Source organism: Diabrotica virgifera, chromosome 8 (assembly GCF_917563875.1).
Source record: "Diabrotica virgifera virgifera chromosome 8, PGI_DIABVI_V3a".
Classification (NCBI taxonomy): Eukaryota; Metazoa; Arthropoda; class Insecta; order Coleoptera; family Chrysomelidae; genus Diabrotica; species Diabrotica virgifera.
In genome coordinates, this window is record NC_065450.1 from 3,072,093 (window position 1) to 3,086,222 (window position 14,130).

General features: G+C 32.6%; 1 protein-coding gene across 1 annotated transcript in view; it reads left to right on the forward strand.

Annotated features, from left to right (window-relative positions):
• The window catches only part of LOC126889719 (uncharacterized), a 632,478-nt gene that overhangs the window by 142,539 nt on the left and 475,809 nt on the right, over window positions 1-14,130 (forward strand). Inside the window, exon 2 of the mRNA XM_050658266.1 lies at window positions 7,948-8,145. The gene's annotated coding sequence lies outside the window, so the exon portion shown is untranslated. The remainder of the gene's footprint in view (window positions 1-7,947; window positions 8,146-14,130) is intronic.

Genomic DNA, 14,130 nt, shown 5'->3' on the forward strand with positions numbered 1-14,130 from the left:
GAACAGGAAAATAATTAGATTGCTATTAAAAAAATGGGGGTTGGTGATAGAAAAGTGAAAAATTATTGTTGTATGTATCTTTTGGTTTTACATCACATAAAATTATGCAAAAAACAGTTTGTCTAAAAAGATAAAAAAATGTCGGGAGGGGGGTGGGGATGCCAACCCCCTTTTTCACTTAGATTGGTCGTACTAACTCAGAAAGCTTCAGGGGTTCATGTACAACAATTTTGCTTATTAAGGTCAATCATAATATTTATGATCAAATGTATATATGCTATTTCATAAGTTCTATGCATAATTCTATAAAAGACATACAGATTTTTTTATATTGTCTCGTATAAATAATAAAAACGTGGTATTATAAAAATAAATATTTTTCAAAATAAAATGTCAATTTAAAAAACAAAAAGAATTTTCCGCGCCAGGATTTGAACCCCGATCTCCTGAGTGAAAGGTAGGTGCCAAGTAATCAAGTCCATTAAATGTTCTGAGTAACGTATATAAATACTTGACATTTAAGCTGTAGCGTTGGTCCATCAACTTTCATGTTTCACCTTTTCTTGACTAAAATCCCCGGTTTTGGGCCAGCTGACACATCATTTGTTAATAAGCTTTGGAACACCTACCTAAATAATAAGAAACCAGCCATGCTAAAATGTTCCGGTCAAATTTGACACTACCTCCCTGGCTATTATAATTAATAGGATACCGATACCTATGTTATAGATTATATAGATTATAGGTTATAGTTATTGGGAACTTGCCATGTTACACCAATATTTTGAATTTCTCTAATAGAAAGTTTGTTTAAACATTAATTGTCCCTTTTAGGTTTTTTCTTATTAACTGAAAATAATCACTTTTGTTTAAGACAATTTTTATTTCTTTATTATTATTTTATTTTTTTTGTATCTTGTGGAATATTTCTATTTTCACTTGGTAGTAGGTGGTAATAATACAACTTTAATTCTAATGTGGAAATTATAACTTTCCTATGGTTAATTATTTTACAGAGAAATTAAAAATACTGGTTTAAAATTGTTGTAAAATTCAAAATATACTTATTAACCTAATTATACAGTACATATTAGCGTTTAACCATAGGAAAGTTATAAATTACAGTCAAATAATTAATCATATAAAAGTTATATCAGTTATATCGTTGATTGAAATACAATCAACGGTTATATTATTACCACATCAAAAAACAGTAGGTACCTACTACCAAAGAAAAACATAAATATTTCACATAATAAAAATATTCTTAAACTCTTAAACAAAAATTTTTGTTTTCAATTAATAAGAAAAAACATCAAAGGAAAATTATTTAGGGTTTAAACAAACCATCTATTAGAGAAATTCAAAATACGGGTGTAAAATTTCTAAGTCCCCAATAACTAACTGTAACTGTCAATTGTCTAGAAGCTCCGAAGCCAAAGTATTTGGTTTTCGCTAGCCGCAAGTTTAATTTTCGTCCTAGAAGAACCAGTTTGGTAACACTGAGACGTGAGAAAGTTACAGCTTTGAGGAAGACACATAAAAATATGAGAAAAAATAAAGCTGTAACAAGTTTTAAATCTTTTGCTCAATCCGAAATTCAACATGTACCTATCTCTTCCCAGACAGGAGAATTTGAAATCTCGACTATCAATTGTGAATTTGGTCACTAAAAGAAAAAACACAAATGAAGAATGTTCATCCCATGGCTCCGTTACGGAATCAGATATGGGTAACCAAGAAAAAAATAAAGAATTATCTATACAAATATTGAAAAACAAAGGTCTTGTGCATAACCAGATCGATTTGAATTTACGAATTAATTTGAGAAATTCACCCCAGATATAATAGAAAGTTCCTATGATGATCCTGATATTATGAAAGATGCAAACACAAATAGTGAAGATGAAAATCCGTCCCCAGATATAATAGATAGTTCGTATGATGATCCTGATTACTTTGACGTTTTCAAACACTTGAAGAGGTCTATGCCAAAACATGCCAAAGAAGACCGATTATGTCGATGTACTAGTAAGTTATTTTTAATTATTCATTGCCGCTTTATCCATTTTATTTTTCTTCTTTTCTCTCTTTATACCTAAGCAATTCTGCTTGTTCATTGGCGGATTGATACGTCTATGGAAGATGGTCACTCCATCTTTTGCACAGTTGACTTGTACTTCTTCCACTGATTGGTGATTTATTTCTTGCTATTTTTTTTATTTTATTTTATTTATTGACGGGATTACCCCATTAAAAGTTATACAATTAACAATAATAAGTTTACGAGCTAAAAATGTACTAATAATACTTTAACAACATTATAATTAGATAACAAATATTAGAATAAGAATAGGTAGGTACTTGTAACCTTAGAACTAACAAAAAAATTAAATAAATACTCTATTTAAATTATTTTTAAACATATTCAGCGATATATCATAAATTTCAATGTGTTTGTCATTTATAAGTTTACAGTAACGATCTATAGGTGAATTTTGGCCATAACTTGTGCAATGGAAAGGAATATAAAATTTTATAAAATCACCTCTTCGATTTCTAGTTTGTATATCAACATTAATACACTGTAATAGATCACAGCAATCTAAATTTCCATTTATTAAATTATACAAAAATACTAATCCTACTTGATTACATCTATTTTCAATATTTCTTTATTTATTTATAGGGGCAAGCCCAATTCGGTAATACATTAATAAGATATTGATAATTACAGTGTTGAATATATAAGAATAAAATGAGAGAGTACAAAACATTTAAAAAGACATGACAAAGTAAAATAATTACAAAACATTAATTACTAACAAATAACAAGATTATGACATTGCTAAATATTTAATTTGGTTAAATGGTTCTTAAAAACATCAACAGAGTTACCTACCAAAAAGTAAAAGGTCACCTAGGGAGTTAGCAAGTCTTAGTGTTCTAGGAACAAAAGTAAAATATGAGTACAGTAGAGCGTCGATAATCCGAACTAATTGGTACAGGGGTAGTTTTCTCGCTTTCTCTAGGTATATAAAACAGAAAAACTCTCACTTGTTATATTCTAATTATTTCTCTGCTATTTGTCTTATCACAAAAACTGCATCGTTATGATCTTCCACTTCTAAATCCTTGTTGTTCAACCGATATATTTTTATGCACGCCATTATTTTCTTCATCAGTATTTTTGTTGTGAGTTTCAGTGTAGTGCTCCGTAAATTTATCCCTCTATAATTACTGGGGTCTGTCCTATCACTTTTCTTAAATACCGCTATCATCTGAGTGGTACTCCATTCTTCTGGAATTCTTCCTGTATTTATTATTTTACTTATCAGGATATTCAGTTCTTTGTGAAGTCTCTCTCCTCCGTATTTTAAAAGTTCATTAGCTATTCCATCTTTCCCTGGTGCTTTTCGATTTTTCATCTGTTTTAAGCTGTTACTTATATTTTATCTTCCTCTTTAATTTGTGTTTGCTCATCCGATTTTGTTTTCAAGTGGAATGTTTTCCTGGCGGTGCCTTTTGGTATGTTATACCTGGGTTAAGCAGAAAGCTTGAATTGAGTCGAAATTCATTTCGCTTATTCCCCATTAGAGGGCGTTCTATCCATACTGCGATATAAATTATTTTAATTTATATCGACAATCTACGGTCGGAATGGTAAAAATCTGTCTTCCTTAGAGCCTCCTTGACAACAGGTAGACCTAGAAATAGTGCTATCGGGGGATGGAGGAAGACAGATTTTAATCAAAACGAAACCGTAGATTTTCTTATTTTGTTAATGCCATACTCTGCATAGAGTACAAAGACTCGTTTCATATGGGCTCTCTGAACCGCAAAGTGGAATGTTTTCCTGGCGGTGCCTTTTGGTATGTTATACCTGGGTTAAGCAGAAAGCTTGAATTGAGTCGAAATTCATTTCACAATATTTATTGTTTAAATTTACATGTAAATAAAATAATAATAATAATAATCCTAATCACTTGTAAAAGTAAGGTTAAGATTTTTGACTTCAGAAAACAAAACTGTCAAATTTAAAACCAAACTGCTATAAAATTTTAAAATTCCCGCTAAAAGGAATCTGGCAACATTGCCGTCGTTTGCTGGACATTTAAGTATCGTTCGCGGTAACGATCCCGTACTTGTCCAGGATTACTTCGCATGCGCACTTTAAAAATCGCATGCGCACTTTAAAAAAGAGAACGCTCTTTTTTAAAGTGCGCATGCGAAGTAGTCCTGGACAAGTACGGGATCGTTACCGCGAACGATACTATTATCTCTCCCAGATAACGCTACTCTTCCTATCCAATCAACAGCAAGAACGTTTAAAATTTCACACCTATCATGTCGAAGCTACAGACCACTTATGTGGAGGCCAGATTTGTACTATCCTTCCAATTAACCAGGTGCTGAAATACGTGACATATTTTTTGAAGGCTAAGATCGCATTCTACCAAATCACACAACACTTTTTTCTATGATAGTAAAAGGTCAGAACTGTCCTGTACTGTGGTTTTGAGTTTTGATTGTGTAGAATGGTAGAATGCTAGAATGTTAAATTAGTTTGAGATAATCTAAAACATCCCTAAGAAAAAGTTAATTTTTAGTTACAGTTCGTAAAAGTGAAGTACCTTAGTATTGTTTTTTGTAGTTATTGTAGAAAAATTATAATTTATCTTTATTAATGTAAGAAAAATTTTCGAGTATGTTTGCTAATGTGTTATTTCTTATTAAGCCGGGTCCAGATTACATAACAAAACATGTTAATAACATGTACAACAAATTTGTTCTACAACTTTGTTATAATATAGCAAAGCATCCAGACTATATAACAAAGAACAAAACAACAAAATGCACATAACTTTTGCAGCATTTTAGCTGGATAGCTGGTAGGTTAGGCAGTATAAAAAAATAAAAACTGGTGAAACTGCTATCTGGGCTGTTAATATTTACAAAATGTAAATTTGGTTAGTAATGAGTCCTGTGTCTGTGGCTCAGCATCTTGCTTGGGAGAGAGACCTCTTTCGGTAGAATAGTGTGCCTCATTTTTATCTTTTAAAAATAAAAACATATTAAACAAAAGCCACTTTGTTTTATAATGAGCAATGAGCGTCGGCTTCATCGCCACTTTTCCCTTTCTTCAATTCTAATTCTCGCTGAAATTGCCCAATCAGCATAATATGCATTTTTTTCAACTTCAGTTTTACCTGTTTTCACTTCTGCGGCTATTTCAGTCCATGCGTCGTGTTTTTTATTTCGGTTTTTAAAGTCCATAAATGTAGGGCCCCATAATACTCGTTGCTCATGAAATGGCTCAATTAAATGAGTAGTCAGTTCTCTTGATCATTCCATTGCGTAAAGAACTCCACGTGAATACAGCAATGAAAAATTACAAAAATCACTCAAGTATGAACAAGGCAATATGACCCCAATGGTTGCTGCTCGTGAACTATGCCAGCCAGAGAAGAGAGAAATGTTTCAATAATGATGGCACAAAAAACGGCCACCCCACAAAATGGGTCTTTTTTGATGTCTTGGAATTTCCTAAACCTGTGGTCCGATTTAAGTGATTTTTTAATACATTGCCTTATTCTTTAACAAAATCGCTGTAATAATATTCTTGCTGGACAGGTAAACTATCATTATATACCGGGTGTACCAATCAAACTGTGTTTTATTCTCAAAGTTCACCACACCCTATGGAATATTCTAGCATTTATAAAATACTGAAATTAAAACTCAACTATAGCCTCAGACATTCTGTTTTTTGATTCATTCGCATATGTTGGATAATAAAAAAGTTAGGTACTTTAACAACTGGCCATGCTCTTCATTAATACAGGGTGTTTCTAAATAAGTGCGACAAACTTTAAGGGGTAAATCTGCATGAAAAAATAATGGCCATTTGCTTTATAAACACATGTCCGCAAATGCTTCGTTTCCGAGATACTGGATGTTGAATTTTTTTCTTACAAACTGACGATTTATTTATTTCTCTAAAACCGGTTGAGATATGAAAATGAAATTTGGTAGGTTTTAAGAGACAGTTATTGCCCATTTTTGATATGCAATTAAGAATTTTATATTCTCCATTGGCGTGCATGCGGGTGATATTACCCGTCATATTATCACGCCAATGGAGAATATAAAATTCTTGATTGCATGTCAAAAAATGCATAATAACTACCTCTTAAAACATATTAAATTTCATTTTCATATCTCAATCGGCTTTAGAGAAATAAATAAATCGTCAGTTTGTAAGAAAAAAATTCAACATCCAGTATCTCGGAAACGAAGCATTTGATATGTGTTTATAAAGCAAACGGCCATTATTTTTTCATGCAGATTTACCCCTTAAAGTTTGTCGCACTTATTTAGAAACACCCTGTATTGGTGAAGAACATGGCTAGTTGTTAAAGTACCTAACTTTTTTATTATCCAACATAAGCAAATGAATCAAAAAACAGAATGTTAAGAAAATCTGAGGCTATAGTTGAGTTTTAATTTCAGTATTTTATAAATGCTAGAATATTCCATAGGGTGTGGTGAACTTTGAGAATAAAACACAGTTTGATTGGTACACCCGGTACATAATGATAGTTTACCTGTCCAGCAAGAATATTACTACAGCGATTTTGTTAAAGAATAAGGCTATAACATATTAAAAAATTCACTTAAATCGAACAACAGGTTTAGGAAATTCAAGACATTAAAAATGACCAATTTTTGTACAACACTGTGTTTTAAAACATTTTTATTTAAAATTCTGTAACTAGTAATGAAAATTTGTTATTTTTAACATGTTTTGTTACATAGTACGGACCCGGCTTTAGCTAAATGGTTATTTGAAAAAATTTTTATATGTATTTGCAAATGTAAGCAGCCCTGATATGGTTTAGAACCAGATTACATCACAGTTGTCAACAAATTGTGTTGGCGAATCGCCTCGTAGCAAAGCCATTAAAAAAACAGAGAAGAACTTTGATTTTAAAACCATTTGCCCTCTTTTGCGCTTTTTGTGTCCATTATTTACACTGTTATTTTGCTATTTACTTTTTAAAACTTACTTTTTTGATGTTTCGAAACTATTTTGTAAATGTAACTTATGTAATGTGATAATCCACCTCGTTCTGGCTCTTCCTCATCGTCTGGAACTTATTAGTTTTCTGGTTATAACTAGTTTAGGCATTCAGTTTGCTACTATTCTGTTTATATGCCCCAATCATCTGATCCTTTGCAATTTAATGTTCCTGCTGATGGTAGGATCTTTGTACAAAGCCATTCATTAGTTGGTTCTTCTCTCCTACCCCTTTTCTGTCTTCCTTTCTCTGAATAAGCATCTCAATATTTTCCTCTCCCATTTTTCCAAAGTATCCTCTTCCTTCTTATTTAATGCCCCAGTCTCGTAGGCATACATCACATCTAGAAACATATTTTAAATTTATTTGTGCCTTTAAATTACCTAATTCTATTCCCACTCCATTTTGTTATTCCCATTTCTCTATTCCTTGTTTAATTACACACCTATACCCATGTATATACACACCAAGACTGGTAATAGCAGTAATCAAAGTTAGAGGGGGCTCAGCAAAATATCGAAAAAATAAAAATATGCGATATTTTTAAATGTTTTATTGGTGTTTATTGTTAAATATAATACATTTAATAATAAATCATTTGAAAATATCACATATTTGTATTTTTTTAATATTTTGCTGAGCCCCCTCTAACTTTGATTACTGCTAGTACCGGTCTTGGCATACTTTGAATGCGGTTAAATTTTTTTTACTTCAATTTGTCATTGTGGTTTCAACGATATATTAGTTCTTTAATCAAAACAATTTCGTTAGTGACCTTTTCATTGGAAATTTCGATATCAGTTTTAAATGTTAATGTTTTTTCTCAAATCTAGTGCACTTCTTTTATTGTTTTTTTTTATTTTAGATTCTGAACAACAATAACCAACAACCTGAGTGTAACCTTTGTGACGCTCAGTTTTAAAGTAATATGGTCAACGTGTTCACAAACGTTGACATGCTGAAACTATCCAAAATGATGCAATGTTAGGTGTCTTAAGGAATTTGGTGCAAACTATATATACAGAAAATAGTAAACTACTAATACACATGCGTATGAATACAGGTGAGAAACCTTTTAAATGCTAAGTATGTGCAAAACAGTTTGTAGTTAAAGGAACTTTAACACGAAATATTATACTTATTGATTCTTAAGAGAAAAATTGTAAATATGACGTTTGTTCCCATCAATTTAAACAAAAATTTAAAAAAACATTGTCGTACACATACTGAAAGAGAATCTTCAACTTGACAGACTGACATTTTATTTTGATGATAATAATTACATATAACCTACCGTCTACCACACATGTGAAAAAATACAAAAAAAAATAATTTTAAACTTAACTATTCTGCCCTCCTAAGCCAAAATGACGTAACTCATTTTGCCATATTTACGTAAAAGGCTTTTTAATAGGGTGTTTGTGTTTATACCGGTTCCATGACATCTCGTAACGCGACAGTTCGTAACCAGACAGTTGGTAACGGACAATTCGTAACAGCGACAGTTCGTAACTATACAAATTCGTAACGGACAATTCGTAATGTCCAAATTGAATTCTTCTGTTTATTGTTGTTATTTTTTATTTTATTTTTATTTTATTTTATTAATCATACGGGAAAACCCCATTAAAAGTGTAATTATAAAGTCAATAATAATAATAACTAGCATCAACACAAAAAAGTAGTACACATAAGAAGATACAATGCAACAATACAAGCAATCACAATATACCTAAAATATAAGATGTAACAAATATATCTAACATACAATACTAAATTTAACATGGCGTATTAACAATAATGAAACAGGCATTTTTGCAATAATGAACATCATAAAGCCAGAGATCTCTTCAGTTGATCCAATGAAATATTGAAAACATCGACATTACTAGCATTCAATAATCCCATATACCTATCGACTGGGCTATGAAAACCATAGGACGTTCTGTGGTAAGAGACATTGAATGTTTTATGATAGCGAAGGGCTCGATTGGGAACATTAAAATCAATTTGGCGCAAGAGACTTGGACAATCAATTTGTGCGTTAATCAACTTATGCAGAAAGACCGCGCCAGAGATGTCACGACGTAATCTGAGAGGAAGTAGAGAGAGATGGGACTCTACAGTTGAGTAATCATGGTTAACTATAGTTAGATAAGATTTGAATGCGCAGTAACGTAAAAATTTATGTTGGATCCTCTCGACCGTATCGATATGGTTTTGATAGTAAGGGGACCAAACTACCGAACAGTACTCCAACAAGGATCTAACAATTGAGCAATAAACCAATCTCGTTGCTACCACAGAAAAACATTTACAATTTCTCATAACAAAACCTAGAAGCTTAGATGCCTTTACAGAAATAGAATTAATGTGTTCTATAAAAGAAAGTTTTTCATCCATAATGACACCTAAGTCTTTAATGGAAGAAACGCGATTGAGTTGTTGGTTACATATAGTATAACTCGTTTCAACCCTCCCAACCTTATGTGTAAAACTTATGAAAGAGCACTTATTGGTATTTAAATTAAGTCTATTTTGAACACACCAGGCATGTAAACAGTCTAAATCCTCCTGTAGCAAATCTTGGTCTCTAATTGTTTCTATAACTCTCCAGAATTTTAAATCATCAGCAAACATTAGACACTTACTATTACGAAAGCTGTCAGTTATATCATTAACAAAGATGTTAAAAAGGAGAGGTGAAGTATGACCACCCTGAGGAACTCCAGAACTTACTTTTATTTCATCGGAGAGATGACTACCAATCTTCACCCTTTGACTGCGACCCGTTAAGTAATTTTTTATCCACTCCACAAATCCAGCATGAAAACCAAACAAGACCAACTTACACAAAAGAACTTGATGATCCACACGATCAAAGGCCTTAGAGAAATCTGTGTATATTGCATCGATTTGCTTACCATCCTCGATCTGAGTTAGAAGGTCAGACTGATAGCATACCAAATTTGTCGCAGTGGACTTATTTTTGCAAAAACCATGTTGTGACTCAGATAGTAAATTTCGACAAGACCAAGAAAGCTGCTTAGCTACAAGGCAGTCAAACAGCTTAGGAATAGCAGATTGGATGCAGATACCACGGTAGTTTTCAACATTATCCTTCAGACCACTCTTAAATACAGGTACAATATAACTTTCCTTCCAGGCTATCGGAAACGTCGAAGTTTCCAACGATTTATTAAATAATAAAAATAATGGTACAACAATCGTACAAACACACTTTTTCAGCAGGAAATTTGGAACGCCATCAGGACCAGTAGTGAGCTTATTGGGAATCGAGCTAATACAATTAAAAATATCAGAAACAGAAATAGGATGTGTATGAATACTTACATTAGAGTTTTTAATTTCGGAAATTGTAGGCAATTGAGAGTGATTGTTGTTAGGTATGTACACTGTCTGAAAGAAATTCATAAACAACTTGGCTATATCAAGACCATTACAAGCTGTATGTTCCTGGTAAAATAAGGAATTAGGTAAATGATGACCTGACCTTTTGTCATTAACATACTTCCAAAAGGATTTAGGATTATTAATTAGGTCTGACTCAATCCCTCTAATATAGTTGTTAAAACATATTTCAGATAAACGTTTACATTCAGCTCGAAGACGTGAAAACTTCATATACTCAGTGTCAGAATGATTTTTAAGATAAAGAAGGTGCGCATACCTTTTTTCCCTTGTTAATTTTCTTAGCTCTGAGGAGAACCATTTAGGAAATGTAGATGTTCTATATTTTTTCAGAGGAATAAAGAGAGAAATCCCTGTTAAAAGGATATCATAGAAGAGACTCGTTGCATCATCAACCTTATTATCCAAACACCCATCCCAATTAATGAATGAAAGAAAGTTATTCAGTTCAAAATAATTACCGTTCCTAAAATCATAAAAAAAATCTTCATAAATCAATTTTGTAGTGTTAGTGTCATTTAAGTTGAGAGCTATGGAACATTCATACCCTACATGGTGTAAACTTGGATCAACAAGTGGATCTCCCGCCTTGATGATATTCAGTTCCCTAACGTTAGAAAAAACTAAATCTAAAAATACATTACGATTGTTAGGGACATTGTTATTTTGGAAGAATTTCAAATAACCAAAAGCTTGTGCTACATCCACAGCAGGATCTCCACCAGGACAATTCACCAACACACCATACTCATCATTATCCCATGCTGCATTAGGCAAGTTGTAATCACCAAATACGAACATACTATAAGATGAGTACTGCAAAACTAAGCTCTCAGCTGTTTGACAATGCCTAGAGTAAATTTCACGTGGAGACCCTGGGGGAATGTAAACGCCACCGATCACAAACTCTGTGTTATCGCACTGACATAATATGTATAATTGTTCAACACGAACTTCATCAACCGAAATACGCTTAGACTGAATTCTGTTATTAATAAAGATTATTACTCCACCACCACTCTGCTTTGCACTAGTCATTTGATTGCGATCACACCTGTAGATACTGAAACCCTTACAATTCACCTCACCATCAGCAATGCTAGCATCCAGATTGCTTTCGACCATAATAACAATGTCATAGGAACAGCATGAAATATTTTTAATAACATCTAACATTTTGCAACGTAGGCCACCAACATTTTGATAGTAGACCATTAATGGGAGAGAAGCTAGTTTTTTGGTTTAACTTCCAACACTACAGGAACCCCATTTCTATACCTAATAACTAAGTTTTCTTCACCCGCAGATTTTCTTTCTTCTAAATTCTTTTTGGCAGCCATATATGCATCTTGTTGCATCTTTGTGAGATCATTAGCTATTCTTATATTAGAGTTCCGCAGCTTATTTCCAGATTTCAAAGCAGTTTTCACTATATCAGGACTATTACATATTACCTTCAGTGGTCTCCCTTTTGCACTATTCTCCAACCTTTTACCAACACGTATTACTTTATTTACCGATTCCATATTGATCTCCAACTTAGTAAATAACTTATTGATTTCTGACTTATCATGTAGTATACGGTTATTAAGATTCTGAGAATCAGATTCTGGCACGTTGAATACCATCAGATTTTGTGACCTTATAATTCTTTGATTTGACTCATACAAAATAGTTTCAGTGGAAATGGCTGTCGGCGTTTTCTCCAACTTTTGCACCTTTTCTTTTAATGATCTAATTTCATCCTCCAAAGCAGTTATCTTCCTAACCATGATAGGTACACTCTTGAATGCAGAACGACACTGTTCACAGAAATGCATGAGTAATCTTTTTTGCAGGGTCACTGCTCTGGCTTCTGTTGCTGTTAATCCAGAGCAACTCTCTTGAAGATGTGTACGTACACGACAACTATCACAAGCTATGGATTGTTTCTCGTCATCACCAAGCTCCGAGGAGCACACATTACAAGATCCATTCATATTCATTAAATTTAACTAAACCAATAAAAATATTCAAATCTTATTAATAATTGTCGGCAAACTAATGTAGGCACGCCACTGGTAGAAAGTATAAACTGGACTGACCTTGAATTTAATTAAATTCCCTGGTAATTGCTTTTGAGCAAAAAAACACAAACAATAAAACCAATAATGCACTATTATCACCAATATCTTGATATGGAAATATTTATTTTCAACAAAACAACTACCAACAGTAAAAGTAAATTTTTCTTGATGGACAGATATACTTTTCAACAATTAATTCAAAATTTAAACCACTAAATTTACCAAAACTTGAAGCACACACATTATTGCTATCTTCTTGTTAGTTTTAACATGAAACGTTGTTAACGTGGAAACTACTGTTATTACAGTTATAAATGTAATTATGGTTATTAATTTAACGAATCAGTATCAGGATAAACATTTTTAAGGCATTTCAAATTTCGTGCTTAAGAATATAATAAAAGTATTTAAACCAAGTATTAAAGTATTACAAGCCATCCCTCTTATCAACTATAACCGTTGATTGAATGGCCCAAAGCTATTACCAATCACAAGGTTTATTATAATAACAGGTAATTATAATCTTTTCTTTACAAAATGTTTATTTAAAGAGTTTGGAATGTCTAAAGACCAAAGACGGTTGTCAGTTTAAAGATTTCAGGAATTAAGTACTTCATTATACCTTTGTCTAGGCTTACGCAAATTTAAGGAACAATAAGAGGAGTAAACTTTTAAGAATATTGTTAAAAGTTTGTATGTATTTAAATATTTGTTTGTGTTTAAAGACTTTTAATATACACTGAAACACAAAATATAAAATGTGTTAAACATGTTTATCCCCGTACTGATTAGTTAAATTGATAAACATAATTTCAATTATAACTGTAATAACAGTTAGTTTCCACGTTAACAAAAATAAACAGTTACGAATTGTCCGTTACGAATTTGTCTAGTTACGAACTGTCGCCGTTACGAACTGTCGCTGTTACGAATTGTCCGTTACCAACTGTCCGGTTACGAACTGTCGCGTTACGAGGTGTCTGGTCACAGTTTATACCAATACGCATCAAATTTAGTAAGCGAAACAGACGTATCTCGAATGAAACCGCTTCAACAACGCGAGATATGTCTGTTTCGCTTAGTAAATTTGATGCGTGTTGGTATACACACCCTATTAAAACCTTTTACGCAAATATGGCAAAATGAGTTACGTCATTTTGGCTTAGGAGGGCAGTATTGTCTACATTTAAATCGGTATCACTATCATCGCTATCGTTTAAATCTATAACTACCCTATTTAGAATGTTTTGGAACTGTAAGTATTTGTCTTCTAGTTTTTTGACATGCTCTATTACAGGGGTCACCAATTAGTTTTCCTGAGGGTCCGTTTCGAAAACCTATGACACTTCTGGGGTTCGGATTTATGCTGCCTGTGTCTGACTGTTCTGATTCGGTTTCTTTGTGGATTCTTGTCAAAAAAATATCCCCTATAAACAAATCAGAAGGGTGCCGGGCGAAATTTTTGGACAGAAATGGTTTAACGACGTTCTACACCTTCGGCAAAGAATTAAGGATTTGCATGAGATTTTAGTATGTTACAGTTTACTTCA